Genomic DNA, 21,055 nt, shown 5'->3' on the forward strand with positions numbered 1-21,055 from the left:
TTAAAATGTCCTCATCCTGTGATATTGACAACATAAATTTGAATTTTTTGCTGAAGACAAAGATGTACTCTTCAGTAATTCTGACTAAAAATTTTGAGCAAACGCTTGATAGAGGCTATGTGCCCGAAGACTGGAAGACTGGCAAAGTGCTTCCTCTGCCCAAGTCCTGCGTTAAGCACTCTCCCAGACTATCGCCAAATGTTACTCACCAGCATTTGGCGTAAAATCATCGAACAATCAACTTCTCTTATCATGGAAGTCTTAAAAGCGTTAGCTCTTACTCATTAAGTTTCGAGATTTCGTGGGGTCTGCTACAACCTTGAAAGCACAGCGCCAACTATGGCAGCAACTAGAAAACAGCCAATCTCTCAATTAGACTCGTAGCGTCATCTATAATAGCATTGTAGAAACCACCACCTTCAGCGTGCCAACGATGACGTCGTGGTCCAATATGGTGCATAGAGATGAAACTATGTGACTTTGACGTCAGGAGACGAAATGGCGGCAAACTTTTGGTTTCTCGAATCCATGATGGCGGCCTTTATTTATAAGCCAACTCTTTCTTTAGTAATTTTCAGCATTGTTTGAGAAAAACAGTCTCTTGTGAGACACAACTTTTATGTTTCACTAATCACCTCTATTGCATTCTTGAGGATTGGTCACTGGCAGACTGCATATTCCTGAACTTTTCTAAAGCATTTCATAAGTCTCCCATTAGATCTCACTGAACTTAGCAGATTGAACGTACATCCTAACATGCTTTCGTGGCTCACTTTTTCTTGCTAATTCATCTAAGTTCGCAATGGCAAATATTATTGACCCTGAGTTTTTCCCAGTTCATTCCAGTGTTCGTCATGGTTCACTGTTGGCACCCTTGCTTTTACTCACATACATCAACGACTTCGTGAAAATCATTGTTCAATTTCTCTCTTTGCTGATGATTGTGTTATCTACGGTAAAATTAACAACGAATGTGACGTCCTTATTTCAGAATAAGATATTAACAGCATTTTCGATTTTTGTGAGCGTTTAAATATGAAGGTGGACATTAAAAAGTGTAAGCATATGATTTTCCCTCGTGTCAAAACAACGGCAGCTACCTCAACAAGATTCCTGCTCAATCTGTCTCTTCCTACATATATTTATGTGTTCACTTGTCTTGTTACTTGTCATAAAAACTACACATATAACACACAGTTAATAATTTCTTTTTTGGATAGCTGCATCGCCCGTAGGGCATTACGGCAGGAGGCAACAAACGCTGTCACTTTACATATTATTTCAACGCATGGTAAAAAGCATTGTTCATCGAAATATACACAGTGCTTTATGGTAAGCAGTTTCATTCTCGCACAGTTCTAACAAAAAAGAGTAACGCTAGACGTCATCCCTACAAGATAATTCCCTGACCTTTAAATCGTGGTCCAGACGCTTTGATGTATAATTTGGTGCCTGGATATAGTTTTCTCGGTTGATGCCTGTTTTAGAATAATAAATGTTATGAAAAAATGTTAATCTAGCGTTTCTTCTACAATCGCTCAGCTCTTGCCATTCAAGTTCTTGTTTGCTTTCTGTCATGCTAAGTTTCCGGCTGTAATTTCAAAGAGCAAATCTGACTGCCGTGTTCTGGATTTTTTCTAATTTGTCTATAAGCTCAGCTGTGTGAGGATCCCAACAAACACACGCATACACAAGTATTGGTCGAACATGACTGAAGTAGTGCTGGGTTTTTAAATTAACTTTAATATGACTGAAATTCCTCCTCAAAAAGCCCAAAACGTTCCGCCCTGTTTCCAATATAGTTAACGTGCCCGTCCCACCGTAAATCAAATGTAAAAAAACTCTGATATATAAATTTCTTACTTGTTTCTATTTTAATGTCACCAATTCTATACCTATACTGATGGCAAGCGCGTTTTCTTCTAAAGGTGACGCTAACAGTTCTATTTGTATTTAATGCCGTATCCCAACGCGCACACCAGCCTGCTATGGTATCTAAGTCATCTTGGAAGACTTGTGAATCAGAATTTGCACTCATTTCTCTATAAACAACACAATCATTAGCGAATATTATAAATGAAGACCTTATATCAATTGAAATTTTATTATTATATAACAAAAACAACAGTGGACCCAACACGGAACCCTGGGGAACTCCCGAAGTCACTGGTGTATAATGGGAACACCGTCCAGAAAAACAGCCTGACTCCGTGATGACAAATATTCGGCAATCCATTTATTAATAATATAGTCAAGCTTATAGGCTTCTAATTTGCTAAGGAGGAGGCTATGCGCAACTACATCGAATGCTTTATCTAGAAAAACACATTCAACAACATTTTGCTTATCAATTTCCAAAGGTCTTATCGTGGGTAAACTCTACCAACTGTGTATCGCACGATAACACTTTCCTGAATCCATGTTGGCAGGGGCTTAAGAGATTATATTTGGTTAAATGAGTGATGACGCAGCTATATATTGCGTGCTCCATAATTTTACAGGAGATCCTAGTCAAGAAAACTGGTCTGTAGTTCTGAACAGAGTTTCTCATACCACTCTTATAAAGAGGAACAACTCGCGATAACTTCCAATCACATGGCAAGACAATTTCATTGAGGGACCTTTGGAACAACCGCGTAAAGTAAAAGCATAACGAATCCTTGGAATTTCTTACAAATGCTGCGGGAATGTCACCAGGACTACACGCCTTGGCCTGGCTCACATCTTTCAACAATTTACAGATCTCCATTAACACAAAAAGTGACTTCCGGCATAAGGCCAATCTCCGCAGACAAAGGGAGACCCCACGTGAACTGGGCGGCATAAATACAGATGAAAAATAAGGGCTAAAACAATCAACTTTCTCCTCGTTGTGAGAAATAATTTCCGCACCATTTTTAAATCTGGCACAGAGTATTTTTCTTTGCCATTACGTTTCACATACCTCCAAAATTGTTTGGTGTCCGTGACAAGCCTATCGCCCAGATCTGAAACATACAAGTCTTTTGCAATTGAAGATTTTCGTCTGAATTCAATTTTTATTCCTTTCAGCAAGGCGAAACACTCCGACGAGTTAGATTCCTTGTACCTCTGATACAATCGGCGCTGCTGTCGAATTAATACGCGTAACTCAGCATTAAAACATGGTTTGTCGCGAGCTCTCCTGCTAATGCTAAACATAGGCATGACTGCCTTAGAACTTTTCCACGTTGTCCTAGAGAACTAAAACTTCTTAACAAGTCACCGCCTTGACCAAACCTGGAATATGCAGCTTCTGTCTGGGGCCCAGACGTCGTGTCACTCATCACTGAAATGGAAAGTGTGCCGAATCTCGCATCTCGCTCAATATATACTCTATCATCTCCCTTCAAGCGTGGCTGCCATGAGAGTCCCCCTGCCATTTCTCCTTATAACGGAACATAGAAAAGTATTTCGGCTAGGTTTATTTCATAAGATTATTCACTACAATCTACAGCTTATAACACAACGTCTTGCACATCATAGCGCATTGATCACCGCCACAAGTTAGGAACCCCGTCATGTCGCACCAAATAATGCCTTGGATGCTTTATTCCCAGCACTTCTAACGGTTGGAGCCGCCTTACTCGCGCAACTGATGAAATTGCGGGTGTCATTGCCTTTCGAGCAGCTGTCACAAATATTTTTTGCTCCAGTCTTTGACAATACCTACTTGCTGTCATTTTTTCGGTTTTTCTTTTTTTGAAACAAACCTACTGCTTTGCACCGTTGCTGCTGATTTTGTACTCCATGGTGTGACACCGTCGTGAATATTTACTGTGTAATGATCATTAGGTTTTCTGTTACCTTATCGCTGCTTTGCGTATCATGTTGATCCACCCCCTCCTCTCTGTAATTCCCTTGTGCTCCTAGGGTAAATAAATATATCTGTGCTGCTAATTATATACCATTATCTCTATTATGCATTTGCCGTCAGATGCCAGAAGACTTAAAATTTCATTATATGTCTCATCACCACAAAAAAGAAGGCTTTTCTGTCACCTACCTAAATGGCTTCGAAAAATGGTGTCAACCGTTAAGCATCTTTTATTTGTAGTTAATGAATTAGCTTCGGTCGTCGATAGTGGCGAGGTTAGGTCGGCGCCATATTTGTTGACATGCCGAACGCATTAGACCGTGTGTTACCCACTTTGCTCGCAAATAAAGAAGAAAAATGGTGATTTCTGATAATATTGACACGAGGATTGGAAGTAAAAGAAGAAAGAGATCGCATCCTCTAGAAGTAGACGACGCTGAAGTGTAGGTCCGTTTCTCTGGTGCCGCCGACCCGATTTATAGACGACCATAACGTCGTACTCCTGTAAACGGAGGCTACATCTGGCCAACCGGCCAGAAGGGTCTTGAATGCTGGCCAGCCAGCATAGCGAGTGATGATCGCTGATAACACGAAGCGGTCGGCCGTAGATGTAAGGTCGAAACTTACTCAGAGCCCAGATGACGGCAAGGCACTCTTTTTCGGTCGTCGAATAGTTCCATTCCGATCGAGAAAGTGTGCGGCTCGCGTAAGCGATTACTCGCTCTGCGCCGTCCTGCCACTGTACAAGGATTGCTCCGAGGCCGACATTGCTGGCGTCAGTGTGGACATCAGTCTCTGCATTCTCGTCAAAATGAGCTAGTATTGGTGGACTTTGAAGGCGGCAGCGGAGTTCCTCGAAGGCTGCGTCTTGGGCACTTCCATATACGAAGGGTGTGTCATCTCGAGTCAAGGCAGTCAATGGCTCAGCTGGGCGAGAAAAATCTTTAACAAAGCGGCGGTAATACGAGCAGGGGCCCAAAAAACGTCGGAGGGCCTTCTTGTCGGTTGGGCGTGGGAAACTGGAGACGGCAGAAGCCTTGTCGTGGTCTGGAAGAACACCTTGTGCGCTGGCAACATGTCCTAAGAAACGGAGCTCCTCGAAGGCGAAATGGCATTTCTCTGGCTTGATCGTTAGTTGTGCAGACTGAAGAGCTTGAAGGACAATGCGCAATCGCTGCAAGTGTTGTTCGAAGCTAGACGAAAAGATGACCACGTCGTCCAGGTACACAAGGCACGTCTGCCACTTCAAACCAGCTAAAACAGTGTCCATCATGCGTTGAAATGTGGCCGGAGCGGAGCAAAGTCCAAACGGGAGCACCTTAAATTCGTACAGACCGTCGGGTGTCACGAAAGTCGTTTTCTCGCGGTCTCGCTCGTCCACCTCGATATGCCAATATCCGCTTTTCCGATCTAAGGAAGAGAAGAACCTGGCGTCCCGGAGTCGGTCAAGGGCATCATCGATCCTCGGGAGTGGGTATACGTCCTTTTTGGCAACATTATTCAGTTTCCTGTAATCAATACAGAATCGCAACGTGTTGTCTTTCTTTTTAACCAGGACCACCGGCGACGCCCACGGACTTGTTGACGGCTGTATAACGTCGTCTGCAAGAATTTCATCGACTTGCGTCCTAATAGCTTCGCGCACTTTAGGCGAAACGCGGTATGGACGCTGACCAACTGGTGGCGTGACCGAATCGGTGACAATGCGATGCTTGGCTACCGGCGTATGTCCGACCTTGGAGCTCACCGCGAAGCAATCTTTAAAATCAAGTAGCAGCGACGACAGAAGGTTCTTCTGATGAGGTGACAACTCCGGTTTGATTTTAACCTTCTGAAGGGCGTTACTTGGTGCGGCATCGTCGTGAAGATTCACCTGTACGGGGCACAGATTCGGCAACCTATCCACGTCGTCGAGGAAGGCGACGGCCGTTCCCTTGGCGAGGTGCTGAATTTCGTTCGTGAAATTCGTCAGAAAAACTTTCGCACAGACGCCATTCAGTTCAACAAGACCGCGCGCGATAGCCACACCCTTCTCGAGCAACAGCGAAGGGTGACTGTCCGCAATACCTTCGTAGTCGTGAAACGAGTCGTTCCTCACTAACACCAGCACGCTGGACCGTGGTGGCAGCATTACGTCGTCTTCGACTATACGCAGAGCGTTGACTCCTGGGCCTTCTGTGTTGCTGTGCGCCACGGTTTGCTCCGTCAAAAATGTGACTCGCGCCTCGTGTAGATCGATCACAGCACCGTTTGCCTGTAGAAAGTCGAGGCCCAGGATCAAATCTCTCGAACACTCGCTCAACACGACAAATTCACCCACGTAGACGAAACCGCGGATGCCGACTCGGGCTGTGCACCTTCCGGCCGGGCTAATGAGGTGACCTCCAGCCGTGCGAATGCTAGGGCCCAACCATGGTGTCAATACTTTGCTCAATTCCTGGGCGAGGGTGTGGCTCATCACGGAATAATCAGCCCCAGTATCAAGTAAAGCGATGGTGTCAGTTCCGTCAATCGTCACACGCATATCAGAAGTAGCGCGTCGAATGCTGTCGCTACCCTGCCCCAGTGAGGAATCAGCGTATCGGTATATCGGCGGCGGAGGATCTTCAGTTTTCCCGACAGCAGCGGCCTTGCCTCCGGAGACCGCTGGAATTAGTTTTCCCGGCGTGGACTGGGAGAACGCCGCTCAGGGTAGCCGGCGTCTCGGCGAGGGCTTGGGGAATGGTAACGCAGCGGAGATGACGACCTAGGATCGTAGCGACCGTATGTCCCAGGCCTCTGACGGGCCGACAGATTAGCTTCAATTTCGAATGGTCGTTCGCCATTCCGGGGGCAAGGGTCGTCGGGCGCGAAACCACGCAGACCCACTCGGCGGTACGGGCAGGCCCTGTAAAGATGTCCCGCCTCACCACAGTGGTAGCAAAGGGGCCGCCGGTCCGGTGCACGCCACACTTCACACTTCCGTGGCCGCTGATAAGCTGGTCGAGCAGGCACACGGGAAAGACCAGACTGCTGCGCTGCGTGAGTCGCGGTATTCACGTCGTAGCCTGACGTTGGGGCCCGGCAGAGGACAGATGCATAGGTTGGTCTGACCACAGTCTGACTTGGGATCTCAGGCAGTTGTTGCTGCTGTGCTGCTAGGCGCACCTCGTCCCGGACGACTTCAGACAGCGATGTAACAGACGGCGCGCTGGGAGGCAGCTGGAGGGGTTGTAATTCCTCCCTGACGATCGACCTGATTAGGTCCCGTAAAACGGCCGCATCACTTCCTAGCGGCATCGAAGAGACAGCGGGCCCAAGCGTGCTTACATCCCGATTGTATTGCCGGGCTCGTTGCAGGAGCGTCGTCTCCATGGTAGTCGCTTCCGTGAGGAATTCGCCAACAGTACGCGGTGGACTGCGCACAAGACCGGCGAAAAGTTCCTGCTTGACCCCGCGCATGAGATGGCGAAGCTTCGTCTCCTCCGCCATGGATGGGTCAGCACGCTTGAAGAGGCGCGTCATGTCCTCTACATACATGCGGACGCTTTCGTTAGTCCGCTGGTTACGGGAGCGAAGCGCAGCTTCAGCTTTCTCTCGGCGGTCTGCGTTGGGGGAATGTAGCTATGAGATTTTGGCGAAATGTCTCCCAGGTAAACAGGTTGCTCTCGTGGTTCTCGTACCATGTCCTAGCGGAGTCCTCGAGCGCAAAATACACATTATGGATCTTACGGTCGTCGCTCCAAACGTTGTAGCGGGCGACCCGCTCGAAGGTGTCCAGCCAGTCTTCCGCTAGTCTTCCATGACGCAGACTGTTTATCACAAGCGCCCGTGGAACCGGCTACGCAAGACATCCCCGAAGATTGTCCTGTTCTTTGTGCCATTAGCATCTCCCGTATGGCGCAGCTTCAACGAGCAGATTCTGAGTTGGCGCCACTCGTTAAGTATCTGGAGGGTTTGAATTTTCATGTACCTCGTGTGTTTCGCCGTGGAATACAGACCTTCATTCTGCGGCGTGGAGTCCTCTACAAGCGCAACTTTGACAGCAACAAAGAGACGTTTCTGCTTGTTGTGCCATCCCAGTTACGCTCCGAAATCTTAAGCGCTTGTCATGAACTATCCGCCGGCCACTTGGGGGTTAGTCGCACACTGGCAAAGATTCGGCTTAAGTATTACTGGCCCAATTTACTCCCATCCGTGCGTAGATACGTAACAACATGCCGGGATTGCCAACGGCGCAAATCTCCTTCTCTGAAGCCAGCCGGCTTTCTGCAGCCCATAGCACCACCAAAGACCCCTTTTCAGCAAATTGGCATAGACCTCCTCGGTCCTTTTCCGAAGTCGACCAGAGGAAACCGGTGGATTGCGGTCGCGACAGATTATTTGACCCGATACACTGAGACCACGTCACTTGCAAACGGTACTGCTGCTGAAGTCGCTGACTTCTTCGTCCACAACATCGTCCTGCGTCATGGCGCTCCTGCAGCTATCATTACTGACCGTGGAGCTGCATTTACGGCCCGCTTCACTCAGGCTGTACTCAAGCTCACGCACACCAGCCATAGACGTACAAGAGCCTACCACCCGCAGACAAATGGCTTGGTAAAACGCCTCAACAGGACCTTGACCGACATGCTTTCCATGTATATTGATATCGAGCACAAGACATGGGACGAAATTCTCCCATACGCAACATTCGCGTATAATATCGCGCAGCAAGAGACGATGCAGTTCACTCCGTTCGAATTAGTCTTCGGTCGACAGTTTACCACCCCCCCCCCTCGATGCTATGCTAACCGTGGGCCCCCCCTGACAGTGAGAGTGAACTTGTTGTCGACGTCGCCACCTATGTTCAGCGCGCGGAAGAAGCACGGCAACTGGCCAGACACCGCATTCACCGTCAGCAGCAGATCGATGCTGACCGCTACAACCTTGGACGCCGCTACGTTACCTACCACCCAGGCGACTATGTGTGAGTTTGGACGCCCGTTCGTCGTCGCGGGCTGTCCGAAAAGTTACTGCGCCGCTACTTCGGCCCTTACCTTGTTGTCCGCCGCCTCAGCGACGTAACGTACGAAGTTGCACCAGCCTCGCCAGCTCGTTCATTGCAAAACGGCAAGCGCAGCGACGTTGTGCTTGTGGTGCGAATGAAGCCGTACTACGAGCGACCCCCCGAGTGACTTTCCGGCTGCATGTAGTCATATTCCGTGATGTCAGACTCGTGGTGTACCTCTTGAACACTTTTCCTCCCCTTTATTCGGTCTAACGGTAACACCGCATCGGGGCGATGCTCCTGAAGAGGGGCAGTGACACGAGGATTGGAAGTAGAAGAAGAAAGAGATCGCAGCCTCTAGAAGTAGACGACGCTGAAGTGTAGGTCCGTTTCTCTGGTACCCTCGTTCAGCCGCTGCAGTTCCTTTTCAGTGTAACAACTGTTACAATATTACCGGCTGGTTACAAGCCCTCCCATGCTGTAGGACCACATTTATGGAATGCGAGGGTTTAGACCTGCTCATGCAGATGTATTGTCCGGAATTCCTCAATGATCGGGGTTCGGTTCTTTGTCGTTTTTTATATAAGCAGCATTGCACGAATGCGTCAATGGCAGTGTGAAAGTGAAATTTTTCACCGTCGACTGCAGCGCACACAGTGCTATAAACACTGTTTTACAACAATAATTAATGATGGCGATCATTGGAATCTTCAGGACTGGTGGGAGCAGAGCGGTATAGAGGTAAATTTTACTGAAATTGTTTCTATATCAATAACAAGGAAAAGTCTTTTTATTACGATTATCACATATGAAACCATGCTGTTTATTAACTGTCGGCTGTTAAAATTTAGGGTGAATTATCGCAGGCAACCTCAGATACGACATGCATATTGGCAACGTTAGCACTAAAGTCAATAAGCTCGACTACATTAAGCTTGAATCACATCGCTCTCTAGTGATACCTGTTCTCGAGTACGCTTCGACAGTCTCACACCTCTACTCTACCAACAACGTTCCTTAACTAGGGCGCATCCAGCGTCTTTCTCATTATCGCGCGACTTCAACGGTTATTAATATTGATGGACAGCTCTACTTCGGAACCCCTTATTGACGCCGTGCCAATTTTCCATTCTGAAATTCTTTAATGTGGTTTATCCCAACATTAGGGTTGGTCATGAGATATATGATCTTTGCTTTGCCTCATGGATCACGTAGATTGAACAGCTCCATTGTAATGCGCCGATACTTCGCCAGGAGCGCAGTTGACCACACAATCCTACTTTCCCCACACAACCCACCTGTGGAGCTCTTTGCCACCATTAATTGTTGAATAATCGAATAACAAATTGTTTCTAGAATTCTTCCTGCCTCACAAATAACTCTCAGTTGTTTTGGCAGCGCTGCTGCCTGCATATCTGCAAATAAATGAAAAATAGATGTCAGAAGTTATAGTATTCGGCAACGTAATGCCACCCGCAACATTTATATTTGTGTCGTCATAGTAAGAAAGATTTATGGGTTCAATTTTGCTCTCAACGCACATGTCGAGCTTTCTTTAAGCCCTTCCAGCACGGTCTCTGGTCTCATTTGAGATGAAAATCACCTTGAGATCAGAAATCCAAAAAGCCAATATCTCGCCATCATCCCGAATTTGCAGCGGCATGGAGGGGTGCGCGTAGCGTCGTCTGCTCGATGGAGAGAAAGCGGCCGTTGACGTTAAGAAATGAAGATATCTCAAAAGCATTTTTTAGCATAAGTATACAAATTGCTTTTTTGTACTTGCCAAGTGCTTGTGTTTAAAAGTTCTGTGGTGTTCGTGGTGCATTTGGTCACTTCTTGATGTGCATAGCTATGCATTTTATCGTGTAGGTTGTTCCCGCACATATTTTATGTTTAACAGCTTGACTTACTTTGAACGTGTAATATGTAGAGGGGGCTGGCACCTGTGTAGGCACTCATATGCCATTAGGTCCAGCCTCTCATCGTACCTCAAAAGTGAAGGAAATAATAATTCGTATATTAAAAATTTTTGTGCTGGTGCCGGTGCTCCATTGAGTGGTGCCCCAAGCGGCGGCGCTCTCTTCCGATCAATTGTAAGAGGCTGCCCCCTTCAGCACTGGCAGGGGTGGCAGCTAACAGAGCTGCCGAGACGTAAGCCGACATTTCGGCCTTTGCAGACTACCATGCTTGGCTGGTGCTGCTCCGTCATCATGGCGGCGTTCTTGCTTGGACAGATCGGCGCCGTCTGCGTTGCAGAAAGAGAGTGAAAGAGGACAAAGAGAGAAGCAATTTATTTAAAAACTAAAAAAATGAATGAATTTATGCCGCCGTGGGTGTTAGCGCAAAATCCACCCCGCCTTTCCGTCTTTCTCTCTCTCTCTCTCTCTCTAGCGCCGGCTGCAATTTCTCGCTTCTTTGTGTTTGACCTTACAAAAAATCTGCAGCCTATCTGCGAGCTGCTGCCGCGGTCTTCTTCTTGTAATGCTACATTGTGGCCTCTCTTTGCAAGCAAGCAGTTATTTGTGGTGCTGAGCAACAAGATTATCATCTCATCTCATCTATCATTCGACATTTATCTCTCCTCGGGCTTCATCTACCCAGCGCCGCGTGTTACGCGCCAGCATTTGCCACGCTCGATGTCTCGATGGCTTCGCTCTACCACGCACTGCTATCACACGTCACACACCACCGCTTCTGCGCTCTTCATGCTACTGTTCGTTATTAAGCGTGTTTTTATGCTGAATTGGCTCATCTCAGCACATTCTGACTGTTGGTATAATCTCGCTGCATCTATATTTTTTAAGCCTTGTATATACCCCCCCCCCTAACTGTAACCCCATATGTTGCTCTAAGTACACTGATAAATAAATAATGCGTACACAGCTCAGTTCAGCTCGGCCCCCAAATTCCGCGGAAGGAGAGGTGTTCGTACAGGGGAGTTCTCGCTTTTAGAGTTTGCTTCTTACTTTCCTCTTATTTTTTTACTCCGCATAGCTTCCTTGAAAGTACATGAAATTCATATAAATTCCCTCAATTTCTCTGTTACCATGGAGAGTGCCTCACGAGGGCACTTTAATGCATGTCTCTAATTTCTAACTGCAATCACTGCTGCTGCCAAAAAAAATGAATGTGGATTAGCTCAGCTAATCCAGGATATACAAAGCGAAAGCTGGCGGCGTTCATTGTGTTCCTTGGCATTTGCATTGACAACGTTCAAGACGCGACAGCGCGCGGCGGAGGCTATGAGCCGCCGAGCGGCCGCTCGCCTTCGGAGAAGGCGCAATGGAAGAAGACGTGGCTGGTCACCGCGTGTATAGCAAGCGGCAGCTTCAGAGCCTACGGGAAGCTGCTTCTACCGACCCCGAAGTCATTGTCTGGTGTGAGGCTGCCCGTCTACGTAAAAATAAAGCGCGGAGAGCTAAGCGCGTGTCATAAACGCATGAGGTACGCGAAGAACGTCTCACCAAGCGTCTTAACCTTCCCCCAGACGCGTCTTCTTCTTCCATTGCGCTTTCTCCCAAGGCAAGCGGTCGCTCCGCGGCTTGCCCTCCACCTCAGTACAGCCGCTAAGAGCAGACCGCATGCGCAGTGAGGAGCATAGCTATGTGTGACGTCACTCTCGGCGCTGCGCAGAGACCGGCGAGGCGACGGCGCGCGGCGGACACCTGTGACTCGGCACCGCTGATTGCCATGGCTACGGCACTTGCGCAGAAGTGACTAGTGCGGACCGCCTGAAAGCCGATGCTGACTAGCCTATTGTAGCTTTCGCTGCAAATCCTGCGGTCGTAATCGCTTTCACGTTCTAGTACAGTCCTGAAATGTCTGAGAGTTCTAACGGCGTCTTCCTTGCGTGGCACGAGGTGCTATTTTATTGTTGCGTATAGAGCGCACAATTCGCGACCATGATAGCGAATGCTGAGGGTTTACTTTAACGGAACTTAAAAAGCGATTCGTAGCTGCTTACCAAAGCCTTTGTTGCGTTAAATGCACTCCTGCAGCGAAGAAGAACGATCTAGACGCGGCAGATGTGCTGCCTAGAGCACGCAGAGAGCTCGCCGAACTCATAGAACTTGTCAGTTTTAATGAAGTTGCAAGGGTGCGTGACATGAGTAACCAATAGAGTATCTTTCTTAAAGGAAACAATAGCGATAAGGGGATTGACAAACAACAAGGCGGTGTGCGCATTTTCAGGATAAAGTTTCGGGTGCTCAACTACATGGCACAGGTCATCGCAACTTACTAGAGAAACGCGACAGAGCCAACAATAACTTGCCCTCCTAGAACGAAGGGAAATCTGGAAATTCATAGTTCGCACTTGCTTCCCTTCCCGAAAAAAGATCAATTATATTGCCGATATCAGAGTTGTGATCTTTTGCAACCTTTAACTGGGTATGTGGTAGTGTTTTTTCCGGTGGGTTCTGGCATGAAGTTATGTTTTCACCAGGTTGCTGACGGGCGCTTCCAGTTATTGGTTGCAATATTTTTTCCCTGTATTCCAAGCAACGATTATATGTTTTCTGGCATATCCTTCCAACTTCTTTCATTTTGTTACAGCCAACAATTACTTTGCAGCTGGGAGGGGAAAGAGTGGTTTATATCAATATTAATATTCTTGAAGAGATCAGATTAATGGAAGGGCTTTTCTGTCCTCATAACTTTTTCTGCGAAGTAATGAAGTTTACAAGACCAAGATGTTTGACTAGTCGGCACTGCATACTAAACAAAAAACAGCGTGTACAACAAGGAGACAGGAAAGAAGACGAGCACGAATGCTAACAACTGACATGTTATTTCAGAAGGAGATGTATAAATGGCAATCGTACAGTTTGTTCGGATAACGGCTCTTTACAGCACCGGTTGTTATCGCTTTTAGCTTGAGTTTCGCACCCTACTTTCCAAAAGTTCTATTTACGCGCGTGTCTGAACTGGGTCGTCGCGATCGCGCTGCAGCCACATTTTCCCCCTTTCCTACGTGTTGCTCCAAAACAAAAGTTCATTTATTATTCAGCGCTCGGGTTCGTCTCTTTCCACTTACGTCCTTGTTCAATAAGCTTTTCTTTCGGTATTCAGCAGAAAATGAGCCGACTTAAGTGTCTACACATTCAGACACGCGTCTTTCCTTCTCATAAGCAGTGACAACTTCTCCCGTGTAATGTCCGGTGTCCACGCATGGAATTAAGCGATAAAATGGGCACAATTTTGCATGCGTAAGATGTCCACTATTCAAGTTAGTAGGTTTCGGATGTGCAGTGGTTTTAAACTCGTGATATTACTCATATACTCTAAATGATGAGAATATTTGATATGAAACGTTTAGAAGTAAAAGTGAACACCACAGAAGTATTTCTCCCTGCAAGAAGTTAATCAGACTTGAGCAGGGTAGGAAACCGTAGACCATTGTTATGTTTTTAGAAAGTTTCCGCTGCAGTGCAAGCTATATACCTCATTTCTTTAAGGAAGAACTCTTGATGTCCTGGGAAAGTACGAAATTACTCGACAGACAACTCGCAACTCAGAGCAGCGAACAAACGGCACTGAATTTTCACTTTTGATAGCTCCAATGATTACATTGAAGTGATACGGAAAACTCTTTACAACGTTGTAAACCCTTAAACTGGACAGAAATTTCCGGACAACTTTCATTTAATAACTGATATTTCATTCAGTGGGTCACTGCTAGCCGTATATAAACGAATTCATTCTGGTTCATTTATCACCCCTGTCTCTAGCGGAGCTTTTGCAGTTCATTAAGCTTTGGTATAAACTGTTTCTTTCTTGCTTGTGGGATATAGTGGAACTGATCAATATTTTCCGTTACCTTAACGCTTCCACCTACGTGGAAGATGCACAGGTACCACAGGTCAAGCATGTTATTAATATAACTGCCTTCATTATTGCTTAGTGATTACAAATTTAGTAAAAATGCTCTCAACCTATACCTTTCGACCGTAGCATACTTGTTACTGAATAGTATAGCATCTACTACAAAGCAAATCAAAAACAGGAAAATGCTAAAATGCAGTGCCATCTATGATATACAGGTCCCCAAAATATTTTGGTACGGCTTCTCGATAATTACAATAGGCTGCCATTAATCTCTCCAAGTTAACCATTTAATTAAAGGACCTGTCCGCAATGCCGTAATATTTTGTGTCCGTCTCTGTGTCTTTAGAACCCCTCGTAAAAATTTCACGTTTCTCTCGCTCACGTGGCAATGATTTGTTGAAATTCAGAATTTCGACGTGTGTTCGTGCAACCACTGTAACTATATATGTGGCAAGTAACTCCTCAATCCTTCGTAGTGTGGATTTTATTTTGCCCTCCTGTGCACCTCGGTGTACTAATAAGAACTTGAAATTATAGATTAATAATTGACTGTTGTTTGTTTATGAACATTTTCGTTAGTGTAATTAAAGATTATACAATCAATTAAATTAATTATTTACTAGCCATTCGTATCTGCAACCATTGTCTTTACTGGTTTAGTTTTCTTTCCAAAATGCTAATTGCGAACGTAATTCTAACATTCAGTAATTAAACGAACGCTGCATACCTAATTAGAGACGAACCTCACTACTCCCTGTCTCTTCCAAAGGCCTTGAAAAATTCACTCCACGCTTTCCCGTTTTTTAGAATCGACACATTCATCACACAACAGCTTTACGAAAACTGTCAACTAAAATTACAATTCTTGCTTAAAGGAATTCATATTATGTAAATATAAAAAAATAAATTTCGACCTGACCCTTTCGCTGCCTTTGTCTGAATATTTTATTCTATTTCTTACGATGTGCGTTCAGCCAGAATATTACAGTGAACAGTCCGGGGTGTGGTATTCACTGGAAAACACTTTTACGCCTCAGCGCCGTCAATATTGCAAGGGTGAATGGGTTTTTTCAACGGTGATGCAATGCGCTTGAGGTGCACTGCTATGAACTATTTTAGGACATTGTATTGAGTTCATATGAATATGACGTTCGTGAAATAGGTGTGCACGCTGTATCGTTTTTTTTTTAAACGATTGCGCACACAAAAGAGAGGACATGCAAAGGAACCCACACAAGCGCAAAATTAAACTGGATTTTATCGCAATCGGCAGAAATATACACACTTTGACAATCAAAATGATCCATCAGAAATGAGAAATACAAATGTTTAATGCCACTCTTGCCGAAAACTTAATGCAATTCTGTCATAGTTTCTCATCTAAGAATTTTTCATTTCCCCTCCAAGTGTAGCTACCGATGGCACACTCACGCAACCAGGGTGAGACAAAAATTTCTCTCGCCTCGACAATCTCTCTGGTGAGCAGATTCCTGTGCGAGTACAAAATCCAGCAACCATTAAAGATGTGACTGCACCCTTCGCACAAACAACATTGCTCTGCTATTGTGACCATTCCTGCCATGCCGCACCTTGCGATAATCTACGCCCAAGCAGTCATTTATGCACCTGCCGCTTTGACCGATATAGAATTTGCCGCATGATACTGACACGAGAAAGGATACGCCTTTTTTGCAGTTAACAAACATCTATAGATGGGTTGTTGTGCATCTTTCTGTGTCATGGTTTATTGGGCCGCTCTTTTTTGCAGTCTTCGAAGGTTCGTGGGGGCCGAGAATGCAACTTTTTACACAGTAGCGAGATGCTATCTTTTTGAGGTGGTGGGAAACTTCGTGACTGTATAGTATGAAAGCCATCTTTTGCATCTTTCTTACTTCAGCTTTTCTTCCAACATCTACGGCTTGCTCTTCACTCATCTGTGCATTAATTTTCCTTTCGCGGTACATATTCTCTCAGTGGTAGCTACCACAAGCTGTTTTGGGAAGCGTGCTCCCTCAAACTGCGAAGCCTCCAATCGAAAGCTAACCTGCATTTTTTAATCCAAGGCAAAGAATCTACGCAAGCACGTTGAAGTTATCAGGCTTCCACAGAATTTTGAGAAAATTAAGAAAGGCAGTCACGATATCCTTTTTTAGCACAAAGACATGCAAGGTAAAATACCCGTTTTGCGTAATAGTACCCGAACCCAGAACCCAGAAAAAGTGCTTCGCTTTCTTTTAGCAAGAAAAATTCTACAGATTAGATATACATGATCCATTTAGGGCGAAAGATTCTGAAGCTGTTTTGGAGTTTGTTAGGCAAATGACGAAAGGCAGTAATAAGGCCTTCGGTAGAATCCAAAGATCATTATTATTCCTTGCCGCACAATTAACTACTGTCGTGCGTGGAGGCGTGCCTCAATTTTTTGGCGTCATCGCCTTCCTAAATACGTCAGGTATAAGTTCTGGTGTTTTCTTTTAGAATAATTTACTGCGTACACAAAATCCACGTTTGTAAATTTTCTCAAGGGTGTTTTTATTTGCATGCAAAAACAGGGCATTTCTATCGTCTTGTCACATATATTAAGGAGCCTAAATTAAATTTTAAAGGAAAATGGTGTGAAGAAGACGACGTGAATTAACCGAAGAGTAAAGAAGAGGAAGAAGAAGCATTCGGTGATGTGGAGAGAGATGATATGTGGAGAAGCATTCGGCGAGGTGGAGAAAGATGATTGGTGGAGAAGAGAAGAAGACGACGACAAGGCTTACGTGGACTAACACCGATACTATAAAAGGGCGAGTGAGAGTGAGGAACGGGGGGAACAGCAGGGAAGCCGAGTGCTCCGGCAGGTCAGGGACACTTTGGCTGGAAGAGAGCGACGCCGGCTACTGCTCCGGTGAGCTCGCGTTCTGCGACATCGCATCGTGGACCTCCTGCCGTGCCTGAGCCCGTTCCGGGGAGTCAACGGAGGACGCTAATACCTGCTACGGCCAGGAGTGTCTCCAGCGCTGTTGCCACACATCCAGGTGATGTCCCCAACGCCAACAACACCGGCATCACCTTCACGGGCGCTTGGACCGGGAGCTTGTACGACGCATCCAGCGACGGCGCCAGCAACGCCAGCCCAAGCACGGCGAACGCCGCCTCGACGCCGCCTACTGGATCCATACAACGCCGCAGCCACACCGAACCAACCGTGAGCACGAACGCCGACCGCTAATAGTAGAACACTAGTAGTAGACGCTAGTAGCAGTGTGCCCGGGCCGTGTGTATTTATAGTCTGTGTTTTGTGTTAGTTTTGTTAGTTTTGTGTTCTAGTGTGTGTGCCACGTAGGGTGTATTAAATATGCGTTTGTGTGGGTACACCCGTCGCCTAGTCCATTCTTTCGGTCCGAGTGTTCTCCGGAGAGATCCGTGACAAATTGGCGAGCCTGCCAGGATACATTTCCTTTTTCTTTCTTGCTTCGTCTCGGATTTTTCCGATCTCTCGACGGCAGAAAGTATGGACTTAGCAAAAACCTTAGAGCTGGCACTCAAGCTAGGGTTAAGCAAGAAAGAAGCGATGCGTCTCTGTGACGAGGAGAAAGAAGAGGCAAAAAGGCAGAGAGAGGAAAGGGCACAAGCACGCGCAGACGCTCGTGAAGCACAAGAACGCGAGGCGAAAAGAGCTCGTGAGGCAGAAGAGCGAGAAGAGAAAAAAGCTCGTGAAGGAGAAGAGTGCGAGGCGAAAAGAGCTCGCGAGGCAGAGAGAAGAGCTCGCGAGGCGGAAGAGCGAGAAGAGAAAAGAGCTCGCGAGGCAGAAGAACAGGAGAAAAGAAGGATAGAACTGGAGAAGGAGTTTATTTTGTGGAAACAGGCGCATGTCGCGGGAGGATATGAGGAGATCAGGGATAATGATCAGCGTTCCTTAGCGGATACAGAATCTCCTAGGCCAGCCAGAGTTTGTCCAAGGAAGCTGATGGCTCCTTTCGATGACAAGAGAGATGATTTGGATGCATATCTGCAACAACTCGAGCGGATAGGTTTGGGGCAAGGCTGGGAGCGCTGTGAATGGGCCACGGTATTAAGCATGTGTTTAGTCGGAGAGGCGCTGAATATGTTTGGAAGGATGCCTGCTGCTGATTCCATGGACTACAAGAAAGTCATAAAGGCACTCCTCCAAAGATTCAGGCTTACGGCAGAGGGTTTTCGTGAGAGATTTCGCACCGCGAAACCTGAGGATTCGGAAACCGCTAAGCAGCTTTCCTGCAGGCTATCCAACTATTTTGATAGGCTGCTTGAAATGTCAAACACAGAAAAGAGTTCTGAAGGTGTGCGTGACAAGCTGGTAACAGTGCAATTTTTAGCGTGTTGCAGCTCAAAGCTGGCGCTATTTCTGAAAGAAAGAAAGTTGTGTTCATTGGAAGAGTTCGCCGACACTGCAGACCAATTCCTCGAGGCTCAAGGGCTACGAAATTTGAGTAAGGCAAAAGAGGAAACCCAAAGACCTTAGAGGCAGTTGCGGCAAAACCAAGATCATATGGCGGTGCATCTAAGGCGCCAGTAAGGTGTTTTCTCTGCGGCAAAGTGGGACACCGTGCAGCCGATTGTCGGACTAGTAGTGCTGCCCAAAAAACACAGATTGTGTGTCAAGGTTGTAAGAGGAGGGGTCATACTCTGGATGAGTGCCGATACAGAACGCAGGACCGAGCTGCATGCGTTGTCGACTCAAGGGTAGAACTTGTCACGCCACCCGAAGTTCCACAGCTGAAAGGAGAGCAAACGCCGCTGGAAAATGAGGCAGCGAGTGGAACACCCAAGTCGAAAGCAGCAATGCGAATGGTGGTTGGGCAAATAGGGGACCGTCCTATATTGGAGCTTAGAGACAGCGGAGCTAACACAGTCTTGGTTCGTAGAAGCCTGGTAAAGGACGAGGATCTTACAGGGGAAGCGTCGGCCGTCACTCTTGTAGATAGCACAGTGAGGTACCTTCCTGAAGCAAAGATTCTAGTGTCCACGCCATATTATACTGAACAGGTTGTGGCAAAATGCGTAGACCAACCCATTTACGATCTCATCTTGGGAAACAATACGTGTGCAAGAAGTGTCGAAGACCCCGATCCCGAGTGGAGGATGCTCGACGGTGAAGAACATCCAAAGGATGAAAGGCCTGCGACAGCTCAGAAGGGTGCAGTCAGTTTCTCGTCGGCAGTGGAGACAAGAGCTGAACCGACAGCCCGAGCAACGCAGCGTCCGCTCTCTGCTCCTGTTACGATGTGCCTCAGCGTAACAGCGGGCGAAATTGCAAATAGGCAAAAGGAAGACCCGAGCTTGAAAGCTTGATTCGAAAGAGTCGGGGAAAGAGTGAAAAGAAAGAAGAGTCGGACGTCATTCGAGTATCAATTGGTAAATGGTCTTATGCACAGGGAACGCATATTTAGTTCAGGAAGGTGGGTCCAACAGCTGGTGTTACCGAGAGATATACGAGAGACCGTGTTGCGCTTAGGTCATGACGCCATTATGGCCGGACACCAAGGTGTTCAAAAAACGGTGTCTAGGATCACCGAGGAGTTCTTTTGGCCGGGTGTTCAGAGTGACGTTAAGCGCTTTTGTTCGCTCATGTGATGTGTGCCAGCGCACAGTTCCGAAGGGAACAGTTGGTCCCGTACCTCTGGGCAAGATGCCAGCCATCGACCTACCGTTTCAGCGAGTTGCAATTGACATTGTGGGACCAATCTCTCCAGTATTCGCCAAAGGCAATAGATATGTGCTTACCCTGGTTGACGTGGCCACTCGTTTTCCTGACGCTATTCCACTGAGAACTATTGACAGTATCCAAGTGGCGGAGGGTCTTGTGGAAATGTTTTCGCGTTATGGGTTCCCGAGGGAAGCTTTGGGTCACCGGGGCTCGAACTTCACATCGGAGCTAATGAAGGAGGTTAACCGCCTTTTGTCAGTAAGACAGTTACTGACGACGCCTTACCATCCCATGTGTAATGGGCTTGTAGAGTGGTTCAACGGCACTCTCAAAATTATGATCAAGAAAATGTGCCAGGAGAGACCTACTGATTGGGATAAATATCTCCCAGCTCTTTTGTTCGCTTACCGCGAAGTACCACAAACGAGTCTTGGTTTCTCGCCCTTTGAGATGTGTATGGGAGAACCGTTAGAGGTCCACTTACAATACTCAAGGAGCTGTGGGCTAATACGGAGATTGCATCAGATCTCAAGACAACTTACACATAAGTTCTTCAGTTGCGGGACAAGTTGGAAGAAACATGCAGGCTTGCCCATCAAGGCCTAGAAAGGGCGCGCGAACGCTATACGGGCTACTTTGACAAGAAAGCCACTCACAGGAATTTGAATCCGGGCGACAAGGTTCTCATTTTGCTACCCACGGATCACAATAAGTTACTGATGCAGTGGAAGGGCCCTTACCTTGTGAC

At 46.7% G+C, this 21,055-nt stretch overlaps 1 protein-coding gene across 2 annotated transcripts in view; it reads right to left on the reverse strand.

Annotated features, from left to right (window-relative positions):
• Positions 1-10,803: 10,803 nt before the first annotated feature.
• The window catches only part of LOC144097582 (putative 4-coumarate--CoA ligase 2), a 365,926-nt gene continuing 355,674 nt past the window's right edge, over positions 10,804-21,055 (reverse strand). For both annotated transcript variants that reach the window (XM_077630250.1, XM_077630251.1), the window contains one exon: positions 10,804-11,052. The gene's annotated coding sequence lies outside the window, so the exon portion shown is untranslated. The remainder of the gene's footprint in view (positions 11,053-21,055) is intronic.

The sequence above is a fragment of the Amblyomma americanum genome, chromosome 7, assembly GCF_052857255.1.
Source record: "Amblyomma americanum isolate KBUSLIRL-KWMA chromosome 7, ASM5285725v1, whole genome shotgun sequence".
NCBI lineage: Eukaryota > Metazoa > Arthropoda > Arachnida > Ixodida > Ixodidae > Amblyomma > Amblyomma americanum.